Source organism: Cupressus sempervirens, chromosome 8 (genome assembly GCF_028749045.1).
Source record: "Cupressus sempervirens isolate cs-2001-9-10 chromosome 8, ASM2874904v1, whole genome shotgun sequence".
NCBI lineage: Eukaryota > Viridiplantae > Streptophyta > Pinopsida > Cupressales > Cupressaceae > Cupressus > Cupressus sempervirens.
In genome coordinates this window covers 691464762-691484182 of record NC_143125.1, presented here as the reverse complement: position 1 = coordinate 691484182, position 19421 = coordinate 691464762, and the positions used below count along the sequence as shown (strand labels likewise).

The following is a 19421-nucleotide window of genomic DNA, read 5'->3' as shown; positions in this document are numbered from 1 at the left end:
GGTTGGTAAGTGCAAGCTGAGTGTGTTCCAACTAGAAGTTTGTGCCATCAAAGTTCATGTTGGTTTTTTCTATTGATGGAAATGCAAATGAACCATTCCAATATCTCCACCATCAAATTGTTTCTAGAATATGCAAGAGATTTCATTATACGTAATAGATTTCACTGATGGGTTCCATGATCTAATAGCAATTAAGTCATCAAATGTTCCCTCGGAGAAGATGGAGGGTCTCAAATCTAGTGGGGAAGACATCAATATCGACAAAAACATGCCAATGAGTGGCTCAGTGGAAGAAATACAAATGGGTGAATAGGATTAACAAGTTCCTTTAAGGGTGCTCATGAAGGATCTATTGCATAATGGCATCTTTAACTCGGAGGGAGAGACATGGAAATTTCAAAGAAATGTGGGCAGGTATGAGTTCAACACCACCTCCTTGCACGACTTCATTGCAAAAATTGTTGAGGTCCCCTTTCGTTTGATGTCACTCCGTTTTAAAGCAGGGGAAAGTGAGTCCACTAGAAGGTCATGCGCCTCTTTAGCGTCAGCTTTGAGAGGCAGTTGAGGCAGGTAATACGATTTGTTCACTTGTTTTTTCAATCCTTAAATAGATCTAAAAGTCATTACACCAATAAAATTAAGTAATTTCCATCCAATTCAACAAGCATGCATTTAAAAGAGAGGACAACCATCACGAAAATCAATGGAATACATAGTATTGATATTGAACTGCTAATAATGGGTGTGAAGAAATCAATGGCCAAGAATACCTTTGCATTGGCGTCTATTTCTGTAACTTCAACTTCCTAGAAAACCCAATATTGTGCAATTGTTCTATATGAAATTTCGTGGGATACTCTATTTCCCAATGGTTTTGTAAATCCATTTGCTCACATGTAAGTTCCATATTTTTTTAAGACAAAAATGAAGATCTCCATCCTTAACTAGTTCCCATTCAACATCTAAGAATCTAAGCTTGAGGTAGGCACAATTTGTAATACCTTCTTTATTGTCCATCCCAACAGAAATAGTATCTTTATTTCCATCCAGTAACGGTTATAATAACTCTTCAATATGATTTTAGAACATCCTTTAATGAATTCAACTTGCCATCTTGCATTTCTGTCAGCTTCATTTCTATCTTGATTGACAACCATCTCATCATCCTTTGCATAAAGATATTTGTTGTGGTGGCTTCTCAGTCCACTATCTCCAGTGCAAAAATTTGCCTTGGACTTTTGGCATCCTTTCCTTCCTATATGCCCAAGGTGGTCCATTGCCATGGAAGAGAAGCATATCAAGAAAATGATTCAGTAGCAATAGAATGGGGTTTAGAATGTGGAAGTGCAGGAATGGAAGGAGACTACCATTGTTACCACTCCTATAACTACTACTGAGATGGAGCATGAACATGAGAGAGGGCAGTTACATGGAGTCCATGAAAATGCCATTGATAAAATCCTCTTGCAACCAAAACCAACATTAACACAGATTCATGGTACGGTATGAAGATTGAACTCTATTCCTTTGGCAAGAAAGAAAAGCATAATACTCAGAAGTATTACCATATATAAAAACCTCTCATATTGGGATTTATTTCCTTTGTTCTAAGGACCACTGGATAATAGCAAGGTTGTGCTTTCAATCTCCTCTTCCTCCTCATAGATGGTATGAGGTTCATATACCTATGTCTTCAATGACCTCTTCATTGCTAAAGCCAAGTCCCAAGCTGCATTGGAATCCAATGCCATGATATAATTGTAGAATTAGGAAAAGAATGTTCAATTAGATGCCTCTTACATGACAACTGGAGTAGAGCAGATTGATTAAAGACACAATAGGAGAATGTATTTATATACACACATTTGACAAACATGGGTAAAGTAAAATTGACGTTAGCTCAATATGATCCTTAGCAACTTGAGCTTTAAGTTCCACTTATTTTAAAATGAAAAAAGAAAAGAAAAAGAAAACAATGATTGACTTCTAGCTGCATTTCTTTTCTCCACAATGTATCAAAATTGTGGCGAGAAAGTAACCTGCTTGCTTGCAAAGATTATAAACTGAGATATTCTTAGGAAACAATCACAATTAAGCTCATTTCTTTCCATGTTCAATCATATTAAATTAGATGCATTAATGTCTCAGTTGATATCACATAAATATCATAGTGAAATTGTGAAATTTTTATTATTGATTATTATTACAAACTCTAAAAAGATTGATGTCTTTGTAGAATGCACTTAACAAGTCCTAAGCCCAATTAAAAAAATTACCAAAATGGGACAAGTGAACAGGCATGTGTTACCATGTTTTACTTCTAATCTAACAAATTCCAAAACACCTGTGTCAAAATGTGTCAAGTGTACGGTTACCTAAAAAGTAAAAGATGTTACTATTATTATTTTTAATTATACTTATTTATAGTTAATAAATTTTCTTTTTCTTTTTATAAAATAATCTCTATATTAATTTAACTGATATATTTTCTATTGGTTAAATTGAAGATTTCCTTTGTGCTCATGGAGGAAGCACCATTTAATGTGTATCCACTAATTGCTCACTATATTTTCTTTTGTTGTGCACAACTTAGAGTTGGAGCCTCATTGATACTATGCTTTCAACTATGGATTACTTTAAAATTTAAAATCAATCGGTGGCCCAGATTAGTACTAAAGAACAACAATTTTCATGATAGTCACCATTTTTAATCTCTACTATTTTTGCTATTCAATTAAATTTACGCTGAAAACATGTTACTTTATGGATCATGTGCTTAGCTTTTTAAATTAAAAAATTACACAAATGCTTCAAATATTTTACTTAATCACGTATCAATGTAGTGAGCTTAGATTTTTTAATATTTTTTCTTTTTACTATTGAAAATATTTTAAATCTTTTCTTTAATTAACTATAAATAGATATAAAAATCATGTGCGGATATAGTGAGCTTAGATTTTTTAATATTTTTTCTTTTCACTGTTGAAAATGTTTCGAATATTTTCTTTAATTAAATATAGACAGATATAGAATTCGAATAATTTTTTAATAGTTCACAAAATAATGTATCTTATAATCATATTAAAAAACATAAGCACAATTTAAAAATCTATCTGTTGTATTTTAAACTATATATTATTTCCTATCAGCATAATCCTTGCACCTTCTTTTGAGTGCAAGTGCTAGTAATAATTAATTGATAAAGCAAAGCAAGATGACAATTACTCATACATCAACTTTGGTCACAGAAACACAATCCGTCTTAAGATTATTCTATTCCTTATTTCTTAGTTTCCATATCGTGGTTAGTTGTTATATTTAACATAAGAAAAATATCATGAACTTCATCAAATCTGTGTCCCCTTATCCTCCATTCTTACCCTACGTTTCCCTCCTCTTTGTTGAAGACAAAAACTCAAAACTTAAACTAGTAGATGACATCCCTTTAGTGGGTTCATCTTTAATCAAACCATTCATAAGTGATGATTATATTAGACTGACTTTATAATAGTATGAAGTTAATATCCATCTAAAGTGTAGTTTGCGCAAGGATAATCTTGTTAGACTCTCTTCTCTTAATAGTAATCATTAGAAATGGAGAAAACAAACATTTTTCTCTTACCAGGTTCACCTTACTTTTTGTTATTTTCACTAAGAAATCAAAGGAATTTAACAAAAACAAAATCTATTATTTTGATCTTGACATCCCATTGTGTTAATTATTGTTAGTTGGACAGCTGTTATTTCTGACCCGGAAATAGCAGCACTATTTATGGGTAGCTTGGACAGCTGTTTGTCCTTATCTATGAATAGCGGTTGTATTTATGGGTGGTTTGGATAGCTGTTTGTCCACTTGCCAAAAATTAGTAAATGGTTATTATTTACTAATTTTAGAGATTCCCTTTTGGACACCTTGCAACCAATTCTATTATTGGCTGTTGAGTTGTCTTAATCTTAGCCGTTGGTTTGATTTAATCTCGGTCGTTGGTTTACCAATGAGAGTAGTATAAAAAGGGGTCTAGGGGGCATTTGGAGAGTAAGGCAGGAAGCTTTTGGAGAAGCAGTTTGCAGTGTTAGCAAACAGTCTTGCAGTGTTAGCAAGGGAGAAGCTTTCGTGAAGCAGTTTGCAGTGTTAGCAAACAGTCTTGCAGTGTTAGCAAGGGCATAAGAGAAGAAGCTTTCGTGAAGCAGTTTGCAGTGTTAGCAAACAGTCTTGCAGTGTTAGCAAGGGCACGGCGAAGAAGCTTTGGTGAAGCAGTTTGTAGTGTTAGCAAACAGTCTTGCAGTGTTAGCAAGGGCGCAGTGTTAGCGTGGGGATAGCAGTGGGGAATATCAGCGGGAGAAATTAGGAGGTTGTCGGAGTTCTGCCAGTGAGAGGCAAGGAATTTTGTATCTCTTGATTTGCTGAAGTTTAATATAATTCCTCATCTGTAGAACTGGTTTTCCCTTAGGGGTTTTTCCAGGGACAATTTATCCGAAAATATTGTGTTCATTGTGTTGCGCATTTCTTTCCATATTTTAAGTGAAGTTGCAGTTGTGTTATTTTTTGATATTAGCTGGAAATTTATTTTCAGCAGTTTAATAATCATTTGTGATAGGAGATTAATAATCAGTGACTGCAATAGTTTGATTTTTCACATGGTATCAGAGCATTGTTAAGGGTAGAAGAGTTTTGCCCTAGGAAAGAAATTTTGATCTCTTTAGATTTATTATTGCTTTAAACCCTTGAGATGGCTTCAGCTGGTTTGAGAGATCAGGATAGATTGGATGGTGCCTCAAATTTTGGTGTCTGGAAGGCCAGAATTTCTTTATTGTTGGAAGAGAATGGTATCAAGGATTATGCTACCAGTGGTGTACCTGTACCAACAGATGCAACACAGCTTGCAGCATATAGGAAGGACGATGCCAAAGCGAGGAGGATTATCCTTGATGGTGTCAAGGATCATATTGTTCCACATATCTTGGAGCTAGATACAGCAAAGAAGATGTGGGACGCCATTCTAAATCTGTACCAGAATGCTACCACTAACAGGAAGTTGATTCTCAGAGAGAAGCTAAAGAATACCCGGATGAATCAGGGAGAAGACGTCACAAGTTACCTCACTAGGCTCAGACTTGTCAAGGATGAGTTAGCAGCTGTTGGAGATAGCCCTAGTGATGATGAGCTAGTGAGAATAGCCCTAAATGGGTTTACTAAACAATGGAGTGTCTTTGTTCAAGTTGTCAGTGGACGAGATACTTTACCGAGTTGGGATCGACTATGGACTGATTTCACTCAGGAGGAGTTTAGACTAAGTCTTGTCAATGGGGCCAACAAGAGTCAGAAAAATGAGGTGGAACAAGAGAACGTTGCCCTAGCGGGTAAAGGGAAAGCAAAGAAGGGATCTAGCAAAGGATCAAATTCACAAAGTGAAAAGAAGAAGAAGGACCTTTCTAAGGTCAAGTGCTTTGGATGTCACGAGTTTGGCCACTATGTTAGTGATTTCCCAGAGAGGAAAAAGGGTAAGAAGCAAGTGGCAGCTTCAGCAAGTGCAGAAGAACTCTCCAGCAGAATGGAAGATGAGTTTGCACTCATAGCTTGTATGGTTAGCTCAACCTCACAGTGTGTTTGGTATATAGATAGTGGGGCGTCATTTCATATGACAAGAGTTAGAGAGTACTTCTCCAGTTACAAGGAGGAGGACACCAACATCCAGATTTCTATGGGAAACTTGTCCAAACTCAACCCTGTTGGGAAAGGGACTGTTCAGTTTCAGAGGGAGAATGGAAAGATAATTCCTCTTCATGATGTGTTATATGTGCCGGGCTTAGGTATGAATTTGATTTCTGTATCTGTTCTTCAGGATAGGGGGTATAATGTACTCTTTAGAGGGACACATGTGTTGATTAAGCACAAGGATTGGAAATCACCCATAACTATTGGAGTTAGGAGTGGTCGCCTTTATAGATTGCAGTTTGATACTCCTAAGGCACTTATGAGCAACAATAATCCTAGAGATCTTGGAGAGCTATGGCATAGGAGGTTGGGCCATATTCTTCATGGAGCACTTAGATTGCTTCGTGAGACCGTGACAGGTGTTCTGGAGGTGAGCACAGAGCATGACGATACATCTAAGGAGAAAGATGTAGATCCCACTTTATATAGACAGTTGATTGGTACGCTTATGTATTTGGTCAACACTAGACCAGATATAGCATTTGCAGTAAACTCTCTTAGTCAGTTCATGGTTGAACCAAAGAGAATGCATTGGATAGTGGCTAAGCATGTGCTACGTTACTTGTGTGGTACAGTCGAGTATGGGATCAGATATGTTCGAGGTGAAGGTATCAGGTTGATAGGCTATACTGACGCAGATTGGGCAGGAAGTACAACAGACAAAAGGAGCACTTCAGGGTGTTGTTTCAGCTTGGGATCAGGTGTTGTATCTTGGTTCAGCAGGAAGCAGAAGTCTGTGGCTCTAAGTTCAGCAGAAGCAGAATACATAGTAGCTAGCATGGCGACATGTGAAGCTATATGGCTTCAGAAGTTGTTAGTAGCCTTGTTTGGTCAGAAGGTTGAGACTAATGTGATACATTGTGACAATTACAGTTGCATCAAGTTGTCTGAAAATCCAATGTTTCATGATAGGTCTAAACATATAGATATCAGATATCACTTCATCAGAGATTGTGCACAAAGGGATACTTAGGAGTTTGTGGGAGCTCCTAGGAAGAGTACTAGACAACGAAGACAACCAGCCAAGTTCAATGACTATGTTAGTCAGTTGGTAGATAGTGAGCCTTCTAGCTATCAAGAAGCTGCAGAACATCAGGTATGGCGAGATGCTATGGTTGAGGAATATTCTTCAATAATGTAGAATGATGTGTGGGAGGTAGTACCTAGACCAACAGATAGGGCTGTAGTTGGATCACGCTGGATTTATAAGATAAAGCACGGTGCAGATGGTAGCATCGAGAAATACAAGGCTAGGTTTGTGGCAAAGGGGTTCTCTCAAAAGGAGGGAATAGACTATGAGGAGACATTTGCTCCAGTTGCCAAGTATACTTCTATACGAGCTGTAATCTCACTTGCAGCACAGATGGGATGGCAGATCCATCAAATGGATGTCAAGACAGCATTCCTCAATGGTGAGTTGAAGGAGGAGGTATACATAGAACAACCAGAAGGCTTTGTAGCACACAGCAAAGAGACCCACGTGTGCAGATTGAAGAAAGTTGTTCGACTACAATACATACCTACAGATGAGCAGGTAGCAGACATTCTGACGAAGGCTTTGGGAAAGGCCAAATTTATCTTCTTCAGAGATAAGATGGGTGTCATGCAGAACAGCTTCCTCGCTAAGAGGGAGTGTTAATTATTGTTAGTTGGACAGCTGTTATTTTTGACTCGGAAATAGCAACACTATTTATGGGTAGCTTGGACAGCTGTTCGTCCTTATCTATGAATAGCGGTTGTATTTATGGGTGGTTTGGACAGCTGTTTGTCCACTTGCCAAAAATTAGTAAATGGTTATTATTTACTAATTTTAGAGATTCCCTTTTGGACACCTTGCAACCAATTCTATTATTGGCTGTTGAGTTGTCTTAATCTTAGCCGTTGGTTTGATTTAATCTCGATCGTTGGTTTACCAACGAGAGTAGTATAAAAAGGGGTCTAGGGGGCATTTGGAGAGTAAGGCAGGAAGCTTTTGGAGAAGCAGTTTGCAGTGTTAGCAAATAGTCTTGCAGTGTTAGCAAGGGAGAAGCTTTCGTGAAGCAGTTTGCAGTGTTAGCAAATAGTCTTGTAGTGTTAGCAAGGGCATAAGAGAAGAAGCTTTCGTGAAGTAGTTTGCAGTGTTAGCAAACAGTCTTGCAGTGTTAGCAAGGGCACGGCGAAGAAGCTTTGGTGAAGCAGTTTGCAGTGTTAGCAAACAGTCTTGCAGTGTTAGCAAGGGCGCAGTGTTAGCGTGGGGATAGCAGTGGGGAATATCAGCGGGAGAAATTAGGAGGTTGTCGGAGTTCTTCCAGTGAGAGGCAAGGAATTTTGTATCTCTTGATTTGCTGAAGTTTAATATAATTCCTCATCTGTAGAACTGGTTTTCCCTTAGGGGTTTTTCCAGGGACAATTTGTCCGAAAATATTGTGTTCATTGTGTTGCGCATTTCTTTCCATATTTTAAGTGAAGTTGCAGTTGTGTTATTTTTCGATATTAGCTGGAAATTTATTTTCAGCAGTTTAATAATCATTTGTGATAGGAGATTAATAATCAGTGACTGCAATAGTGGCTACAATGAGTTTGTTATAAGTATTGTTCATAGGATATAAAATAGAAAAATATTTGTTATCATATCATAGTGATTGAAAAATGATTAAAATTCAAAATTATGCATATTAGTTCTTTTTTATTTTTTATTTTTTATTTTTTAAGATATATTGAAAATCAAATTATATCATGTTAAAAATAAAATAAAAAAATTTCTACTAACAACTTTATGATGAAATGAAAAATTTTTTTTTAGTGTTATAAATTACAAATGGTTTTAATTTTAGAAATCCTTTTTAGTCCTATACCAAAATACCCTCATGAAACACTTGATTCCATTATCCTCTTATCTGCAAATATCATGTAATGTAATGGGTTGCTCTAATATTTGTAAGCACACACACAAGAGTCTATAAAGAAATGGAGATATAGTTGATTGGTGCAAGATAGCGAATGTATGAAGATGATAATGGTGATAGCTATGACTCTCAAAGATCACAACTAGGTGAGGGCACAATAATTCTTCAAAATCTCATGTGAGGATATAAATCAAAGGCACTTGTTTGGATGTTAAAACAATTGTATTAATTAATTTTAAAGGTGGTATTAGGAAATTAATTTATAATGTCTGAAGCTAGAAACAAAATCTATAGCACCTTATAAAATATTGAAATTAAAACTATATAAACCCTGAATTAACATCAATACTAAGGGTAGGTCTCCATTTGGTCATTAAACTTGTTTTGGCTACCATTTGTTTTTATCAATTTTCTAGAAGCACTTGGTGGAGTTGGTGGCCCCATGATTATGTAATCTTGTCATTTATTTTCATTTGTTAAGCAATTGTTACTCCACTAAAATAGAAGAGGATTCTAGTTTATCATTTTCCTATCATTTAAAATATGCTTGGGAACACTTTTTATCCACTTAATTTAAGCAAAACTTAGAGTTAAACAATGACATAGGGACATGTTGAAAGTTTCATTTAAAAAGAGCTCTTGTCAAAGATGGAGCCCCTGCCTTTCAACTTAGGAGGAGAAATTTTTTTTTTTTGAAGAGGTATTTTACAATTAGAGTGTTAATTGCAAGTGTTCAATCACACTGCAAATGCAAATAAAGATCATTTACAGTTGTAAAGGTATCAAGAAAATTTCTATATAAAACAAACTTTAACATGTATACCAGTGAATCCTAACACTTAGCAACAAAAGTAGATGGGGAGATAATATAATATTTGTATGAGAAATTGAGAATGCATTATTAGAATAATTATTCATATTCTAATTAGAGAAATGCATTTAGTTAGATTGAAACTCACAATTTGTAATTTGTGCGTATAGTTTGTTTGTAAAAGTTTAATACTCATTGACAATTTTTTGAAATGAAAAAAATTTAGTTTTATTTATAAAATTTATAATTATTTACATAGAAAATATAATAGAAAGATTAAATTTATAGGTTATTTGATGTGAAGATTACAATATATCTAGATTATACTTTTAATATCTAAAATTTGAGTTTAAATCTATTAAAAAATTAAGTAAAATTTCCAATTCTCAATCTCGTAATAATGCCTAAAATAAAAGAATTAGAATTTATCTGTTTATATAGTAGTTTAACATAACAAAACTAATTATTATTAGTGAAGACCAGGTCCACAACTCTACGATTTTCCATTGTAAAATCTTTCCCTTGGTTCTATATCATCTCTCCCCTACTCCAATGTTTGGTCATGGGATGACCAATGGGATTCCTACTATCCCAACCCCTCTGGTGTGTAATCCTACTCCTTCCCTAGAGGTCCCCAAGATCCAATCTAAGCCTTTGGAGGCTACTACTAGCTTGGTAACCTCTTTGAAGAACCAACTCTCACCCCCCAAACCCCCACTAGTTCTATATGGAAAGACAAGATAATAGTTGTTGATGGCAGCCCCTAATCCCCTCCTATCTAGAAAGGAATATTGTTTGTCTCAAAGGTAGTTGGTGTAGTTGTATGACCCCTAGACCCATTTGTATCTAAAGGGTCTTTCTTGATGAAAGAGAATATTGTTAACTTTTGAGATGTGATCTTGGAGGAAACAACTAAACAACCTAAACTTACTCTAGTTGGCTGCTTCCTTTTTTTTTTCAAACCCTCTATTGAGCTCCTTGGGAAATTGGCTACCTCTACTTGGTCCTAGAAAGGAAGTGTTTATATCAATGTGTTGGTTAATGGTATTTTTATGTTTTCATTCTATAATAAGGAAGATATCACTTATGTTCTATCTAATGGGTTGTGATCTCTTGGATCTAATGCTAAAAATACTTTGGCTATATATAAATGGAAGCCTATACTCAACTTAGTGGTAGACCTTGGAGGGGAGTTCCTAACTTGGGTTTGTCTCCTTGGCCTCTCTCTTGAATTTTGGAACAATAAAGTGTTCAAAGGAATTGTAGAATCATTTCGTACTCTCCTATCAATGGATAAAATTACTCAATCTAAGTCTAGATTCATCTTTTCTAGAATTTGTATGAGCGTTAGGTCAACAAGGAGTTTCTAACTCTAGTGACACTAGAGTCTAATCTATGTTTCTTTGTTTAGCATTTGGAGTATGAGAAAGAATAGATGTCCTATGTCAAGTTTAAAAGGTTTCGTCACCTAAATATCTCTTGCCCATCCTTTGTAGGAGATCACGTGCCTCTAGTTAGTGTGGAGAAGAGCATAGCCTACCCCCTCCTCCCCTCTTCCCCTCCCTCCTTGACATCTCCCTATTAGTAATCCTAAATTCCCACCTAGTCAACCTGCCTCATCCTTTATACTAAATTGAAATAGTCCTCTTTTGAACTCTACTTAGAATAAGATTCTAGATGAAGCAGTATGTCACGCGTTGGTTCTATCTAACCCTTCTGACATAGGATCTTTGCGACCCTTTTCTAGTTTAAGCCATGATCATCTCTCCAGCTTTTTAGTATTCCTGACTCCCTCCATACCCTAATGATCTAGAGGATGTTTGTACATTCAAATCTAGGGATCAACTTAAAGCTCTAAAACTTATGTTTGTTTCTTCTTCTTATAAAGAACTAGAAGAAAATGTGGAACTTTTCGAAGAACTCAACTAGAATTTAGTTGATAGGAAAAAAGAAAGAAAAAGATTAAACTAGACCAAGGAAATGATTTTTTTTTTTTAAGGAGACAAGGAAAATGTCAAGCACAAACCACCTAGGTAACAAGCACTAAGGGAATGTGAAGAAAAACAAAGAAGGGACCCACAAAGGGATGAGTGGGACAAAGGGACCAAAGTGATTACTTTCTCTTTGTGTCAGATGGTTCAGGTCCCAACTTTTTAACTCTATTTTTTAATGAAAGTCTTGTCCTAAAATTTGGGAGGTCTTGACAGTTTGACAAAGCATCATATTTCATACTGTACTCTTCAAGAGACCAAAGTAGATATGATCATGATTCAAGAAACAAAGATGCAATAGGAGGGTTTTCAAAAAATGGCTAGTATTGTGTGGCCTGTGGCAGATTGAGTTTTATTGGACTCTCTGGGAGCTTTTAGAGGTCTATCTATTATGTGGCACAAGAAAAAAAAATATGGTACTTTAATTTATTCTTCTCCTAAGTCCATTACTTTTATCTTGTCACAAAAAATAATAATTGGTTGTTCTTGAAAATTGGTAAACATATATGCTCCTAATAATAAGGGGTAGAGAAAATCATCTAGTTCACTCTGTCCAACTAGATGAGTAATAACTAGAACATAAAATGGATGATAGCTAGATATTTTAATTCTCCCCTTTACCATTTAGATAAAGTGGGAGGAATTAAGGACTACTTAGATAGTATGATAGATCTTGGGGAGTTTATACTAAAATTAGGGCTTATTGATTTGGATCTGGAGGGTTCTAAGTTAACATTGACCTGCAAAAGATAGATCAATAGACTGATCCAAGCGAAAATTGATAGATTTACCCTATCCACTAACTAGAATAATCTAGATGATTTTCATCTCACAACTAAAATTACTAGAACTTGATTTGATCACAATGCTTTATTGCTGGAATTGATCACTAGAAAAAGAGTGGCTTTCCCCTTCAAATTTGAGAACATGTGGCTCTCACACCAAGGCCTAAGGGGTCTCATTCATAGATGGTGGAATGCCCTTGCTTTGAGCTCCTCTATGATTAATATGTGTATTGAATTAAGAGAGATCAAAGGTAAAGTAAAAGGGTGGAATAAGAACTCTTTCGGTAACATATTTGAAAGGAAAAAAAGACATAGTAGGGAAGATAGAGAGAGTTCAAAACCAAATGGAGATAAATTATGAAGATGAAGAGTTGGGAAAGCCAGAAAGGAGCTCAAGAGAATAGTGGTTGAAGCTATCAAAATAGGAAAAGGTTTTATGGAAGCCAAAATCTAAAGTCTAATGGCTTACTGAAGGTGACATAAATATGAAGTTTCTACACCAAGGTATGCCCTATTTATGAGACATAATGATTACAAATTTGAGTTCATTAATACATAACAAGAAAGTAAATAATAAGAAATAGTTTAATTTCATTCTGCACATTACGTTTGGTTTCAGTCTAAATAAAATGCATGCAATATTTTTCAATAGATCATAAGTTCTAAAATAAAACATAGAATCTGTTAGTCATTATCATAGTTAAATGATACACATAAGAAGACCTCTTCTCGATGACCTAAACATTACATTGCCATTCATAGAATCATTATGATCAATTTCTATCAGGAACTAATCAATCGATAAGACCTGCAAGTATAAATTGGTTAGAAAGGGATTGTACAAATAACTACATACTAGGCCTCTTGGGTGTCCCTTCCTTTGACAAAACATGCATAATCAGATTGTTCATGTAAGTTTGGGAATTCTCAATAGTACTTGCAACACCATTGCCTATGGAGGGCCATCATGTTTCAGTAATAAAAATTGGTATGCTATGAAATCCCATGGCTCCCATTGCAGAATAAATAGAATCAACAATGGCATCAAACAAGTTCTTGTAGACTAGATCTCCATCTCTCACAACACTAGTTGAGCTCTTAAATAGAGTGAAATCTAAACCAAGGGAACTATTTTCAAGATAGCTTTTATATGGATGGACATTGGCCAAAAAAGGAGAGTCAATCTAGTTTAGAAATTCAAAAAGAGATGTCATCTGATCCTTCACTATTGTAATGAATGTAACCTTTTTTGGAGAAAGGGACATGCCAATGACACAGTAGTGGATACCTTTATGTTGCTATCTAGACTTGTGTTGACAAGCACTTCCTGAATGTTTTTCATGGCAGTATGAAGATATGGCACATAATTGTCAGTCATAGGCACTCCCAATACTTTGTCACCCACAATAATGTATTTGATATTGGCAGTAGGATAGTAGGGTTTAATATACTCATTCACCCATTCCATCATTGCACTCTTGTTGGAAGACATGTTCGTTAAGTTGAAATCAGCAACTCTAACCATTAATTTTATACCAGAGTTTGCAAAGGTCTTCAATATAATGGGCTCCTGTTTGTAAGTCCTATATTTCCCAATCTTGTTCTCCTTAAGCATGCTTACCACCTCCTCTTCTGCTAGCAAATCATCTTCCATCTTTCTGTTGACCACTCTTATTCTCTCCCCATCTACCCAACCAACATAGGTAATCAGAATTGCTATAGTGGGTTTAACAATTATAGGAAAATCCTATTATTTATGAAAATTAGTGCAAAATGATTATAGTGAAGGACAACTCAAAAAGTGAAATTCCTTGAGAGCAACATCATCTAAAGCTAAGAAATGAGTCCCATGCGCAGTCTAGCGGTGAATTGGGGAAGCCTCCTTAGAGGTCTTAAGTTCAAAACTCACATTGTTACAATATGAAAAAAAAAGCTACGAAATTACAACAACTTGAAAAGACAAATAACGCAAGTGAGTTTAACTAAAAAGGGGTACAAATAGATAAATCCATGCAAGTAAGTTTAGGGTACAAATAGATAAATTCATGCAAGTAAGTTTAGCCTTCTCATGTGTTCCCTTGAATTTCATTTTCCATGCCCTATTTTCCCCCTCCTATACTGCTCTTTATCTCTTTTTTTTGTTTAGAAACAATTTTTTTATAAAAAATAAAAAAATAGGAATCTATTGCCTAGTGGTAGGTAACATAATGCATTCAATGGTTGAATACAATAAACTCAAACCATGGCAAGTGATTTATCTAAAGATTCTATGAATTTCTCTTCTTTGATCATTTTTTTTTTGTAATAGGAAATCATCATATTTCATATATTGGATTTAATCGTTAGCAATCAATTTGGTTCATGGAATTTATTTTGGTGAACATTCAAATTATCTTCCATTGTCTTAATAACCATGTTTAGAATAAAATGATCAGAAGAACACCACAAAAATAATTTTATAAAGAAAGGAAATTAATACATCCCATAAAGCTAGCAAATTAAGTGCTCACATAATACAAATTTAAAAACATGCTTATTTGACATAATGAAGTGAATGAAAAAAATTGTATGAATTTTTTTAATTAAATCAACAAATGATGATATTAAATTAATATAGAGAAATAAAAAAATATTCCAATAATCTCTACTTTAAAAAAATTGACTACAAGGAAGAAATCTAAAGTAGCTATTAGGTTGAAGTTTGATTTCCAAGCCACATAAGTGTCATTATTATAATCAATAAGTTCATATAAATTTTGTAAAGGTTTAGGAGATGATGTTCCTTCTATTTATTTGTACCTAAGTTTTCTTTTAAAATGCATATAGAAATATTAATTAGGAAAAAGAATGTATAAGTGAGAATATAATCTAACTAATATATCATGTGTTCACATTGTAAGTAGGTGAGATTTTATGATCATAAAAATTTGCAAAATAATTTAGAGATAGTTCTTATGGGTATTTAAAAGTGTGCATTTACATGAGATATAGATAGAGGAATGTAATCTTTTCAGACTTGGTAATTAGAGGAAATAATTTAGTATCTTTGCGTGTTGTAATAGTCACGTTATCAATTGTTGGTTCAATACTAGAATTTTTAGATCAATAGAAAAGCCCAAGAGACACCCAAATATTAAACTAGAAAGTGACCAAAACATAGACAAAGATTAGTGTACCAACCCAATGGACCTCCAAATATAAAGGAGGAAGTGACCAAAACTTAGATGAAAAATAATGCTCTGGCCAAAGAGAAGCCCCAATATAAGGGGTAAAGTAACCAAAACATAGACAAAAATTAACGTAACAACCTAAGAGACACCCCAAAACAAGGGGGAAAGTAACCAAAAAAAAATCAAAGATTAATGCATGAGCCAAAGAGACACTCTATTGATGTGTGTTTTATGATCCAAGAGACACCCTCTTGATGCATGTTTGCTAGCCCACAAAATAGTAGAACAAAATATTGAGATATATTTTCCTCTCTTGAACAAAACACCAAGGGTCCATTTGGTTCGTGGAATTTTAAAAACTAGGATTTCTACAAATGTTGGTTTAGCCAAATCAAGGTTTTGCAAATCTTCATTCCAATTTTTGGGATTTTACTTAAACCATTTGTTTCACTCAGAAGATATGTGTGAAGACACATTTTTATGTGTAAGCTTGGAGTTGAAGGAAAATTTCAAAAAATAGTCCAATTTATTGTTTTTACACTCCTTAAAAAACATAACCAGGTTTTGATTTTTATTTCCTACTTGCTTGTAGGAAGTTGGAAACCTTGGTTTTGAGGCAAAATTGGAAGTCCGGTATGCTAATTGCATTTTGTCAATTTTGAAACAAACACAAAAATTTTCAAATCTAAATTTTGAAAAAGCCAATTCCTATAATCTTCCAAGAACCAAATAGACCCTAAGAGATCTTATCATTTCTCAGTTGGAACAAGAGGAACATCTCAAGATAGATTTTAAAGAGCTATTGAAATAACCAAAATAAAAGGACCAAGTTAAATAAAAAGATGGGGTGCCTTTTTAAAATGATTTTATAATCAAGGTCACAACACCCTTCAATATAAGGAAAAAGTAACCAGAACATAAGCAAAGACAAGTCACCTTGTACTACATCAAACAAACTCAAGGAAGAGGGGACAACCATAGATCCCATATCAAACTTGAAAGGAACCCCAAAACAAGGCACCCAAAGAAGAGAGGAAAGTAGAGAAGAAGGTAGAAGTGCCCTTACTAAAACATCATATTCTATAAAGAAAACATCCAGAAAATAGTAACTCCTAAAACAACCCCACCAGATCGACAAGGAAGGAAATCCACCTACATAGGAGCAGAGGAAGGGAACTTGAACATATACACCTGGGCCGAGCCCAGACATCTAGAGAGTGCAAGCCAAAACAATAACTTTGGGACTTTCTACCATGGGTCACAGGGCAGAAACCCATGAAAGGCATCCAGAACAGAAAATCCTATCCAAGCTCCTTTAGTCATGAATAGCAAAAACTGAAATTTAATTCTCTGCTGCAGAAATTTGCTTATATTCTCAAGGATAATATAGAGTAGAGTACCGTTTGAGTTCAATTTGAAATGTACATCAGCAAAGCTTCAACAGGAAATAAGTGTTTGTAAATTACCTCCATGGATTGAGTAACAAAGGATCACGATACAAACAAAACGCCATGGAAACGATATATAATTTTTCCTCCAAATTATGTTTGCTAAGCCAATGTTATAAGAAACAAGAAATAAGTGTTTGTAAATTACCTCCATGGATTGAGTAGCAAAGGATAGCGATACAAACAAAACGCCATGGAAACAATATATAATTTTTCCTCCAAATTATGTTTCCTAAGCCAATGTTCCAGGGTTCTTGCCCGATCATTTTCTTATATGTTGGACAATTTACTTGCACTAGAGGGGAAATAAAATAAATTTTACAGCACTAGATTGAATTAGGAGATATTTTCTCCAATAATCAAATTGTGATGTTACTTCGACTGGAAAATCTCATGGAAGAAAATGGAAATATGGGATAGAACGTGAATGACGTGCAAGTGCTTAATTCCCAACTGTGACCAATCACAAGGAAGTTTGTGGGTTAAATATATTAATATTCTTTTGTGTCATTTTATAGTAGGTTATAAAATATTGTTCAAATTAAAGCTATACAAACCCTAACTTGACTGAGAAACATAGTATTGAAACTAATGCGATTAGGATAAGTAACATCTGGAACCCCATGTGGGTACTCTGTAAAGAGATGGGCGATGGATAAGGAAGAGACATGAGGCTTTTTCTAATCATTCTTTATCATACTGCATTGACTTTGACCCATTTACTTGTTTCGACGAGGCTTTTGGCATATTTACGCCGTAGGCGACGGTGCAATGTTTGTTAGAATGACTGACTACCATGAGGACGATCATCGCCCTTCACCATTTTCAATACCACAACAGCTATATTTCGTGTGGAGTCATTGTCAGAATGTTGTCTCCTCCTCATATATTAACTATCACATCATGGGCAATGCTGAATGTTATAAATTCCTGGTAACCTCAGATTTACTCCATTATCATTTGTGCTCATGCTACCATTATATTTAGGATGAGGCTATCTTCCCTATAAATTTCATTATTGAGTAAATTTCAAAAAAAACTAAAGCACAACGATTTTTAAAAAAAAATTTAGCATTCAATCTTTTTGATCTATCAATTTTATGGTCGAAAACAATAAAAATTTTGAGAAAATATTGCTGAGTTTTCATGAATTTGAAAAGAATCATGTTTGACTCTTTTTTTTTCTTCATTTGTGGTACATTTTGTCTAGAGATTAGCCAACTCTTTTTATTTGGCATTAATGTGTCATTACGGTTTGCTATTGTCGCCTCTTGAAATTTGATCTTTTTAAATAATTTGAGAATGGATATTGAAAGGCATGAAGTAGATGAAACGTCTATGATTGGTTTTTACATATATGGAAAGACTCTTATGACATAAGTGTCAAGATTAGAGAGACTACCTATCAAATGTAATTTCACACAAAACTTTTTGAGTCTAAAGCATTGATTGCCACAAGAAGTTTCCAAATGACTTTGGTGAGGAAGGAAACATTTCCCAAACGTAAGATGTTTTCAATGGTGGGGATGAAGAAGATAGAGAAACTACTAAGGTTATACCAATCAATGTAAGTTTTAAGATTTACATTTATTTTGTTTCAGTCAAAAAAAATTTCTTCTTTTGAGAAATCATGTCCTCACAACTACAATCATTTCACTTCTATGTTGTATTGCAAGAAAGTTACAACATTTGATATGCCATGCGAGGTCACCATAATTATTTTGACATGGTAATCTTTGAAGCCAATGTTTGAGGAGTTTCAAAATATTATTTTTAAAAATTCTTGGATTATTATCTCCTTTGCATAGAATTCTAAGAAGCCAAGATTCATGTAGTGTACGTACAACCTTACCATTTCACAACCAAAACATGCAAGGATGTGTAGGTTACAAGAGGCTCCTAGAACCCTATTTCACAAGCATGAAGTCAATTTGTGCTTTTCTTTTTCTCCATTTGGGTTGGATGGAAACTCTTGGGATTGCACCAATTGCTGATTTTTTGGGCCTTCGTTTTGCATTTAGGTTTTATATCATTGAATTTGGAAGGATTGTTATTTCAGTGTTTTAAGTTGGGTCTGTTGTTTGGATTTAACTTCTTTGTAACACCACTTATGGTGTTATGTGGAACAAGATGACATGTTGACTAGGCTTGAAAGATTTGTGATAGGTTTCCTAATCGTTTTGATTTTGTGGGTAAATTTGGGGCAAGACCACCAGTAATGGTGGTTTTTGAGGAGGTGTAGGAGGTTGGATTTTTTATTTCATTGTTCTATGCCAACTTATTGCCATGAGGTCAATTTGATGTAGGTCCCACTATTACTAGCGTGGTGTTTCAAATCCAGTTTAGATGTTTTGTGTACAAGAGATCTTATCATGTTGACTCAAACTTGTTAATGATATTTGTCTACACACCAAATACATCGAGAAACAAGTGAAATTCAAGATAGTTTCTACTTTCGTTAATGTATAAATGATTTAGAGTTAATTTTGTGTTTTTGAAATTATAAGCACAATTACTTTGATCTAGAATCTTTATGAAAGGCAGTATCTTTTTACGATGGGAAATCTCAAAGGTGGGTACTCTTTATGTTCATAGGCTATCACAATTGCCTATCA

General features: G+C 34.8%; 1 pseudogene; it reads right to left on the bottom strand.

Moving 5' to 3' along the window:
* Positions 1-13036: 13036 nt before the first annotated feature.
* LOC149544336 (glucan endo-1,3-beta-glucosidase-like) lies at positions 13037-17692 on the bottom strand (annotated as a pseudogene).
* Between the last annotated feature and the right edge of the window lie 1729 nt (positions 17693-19421).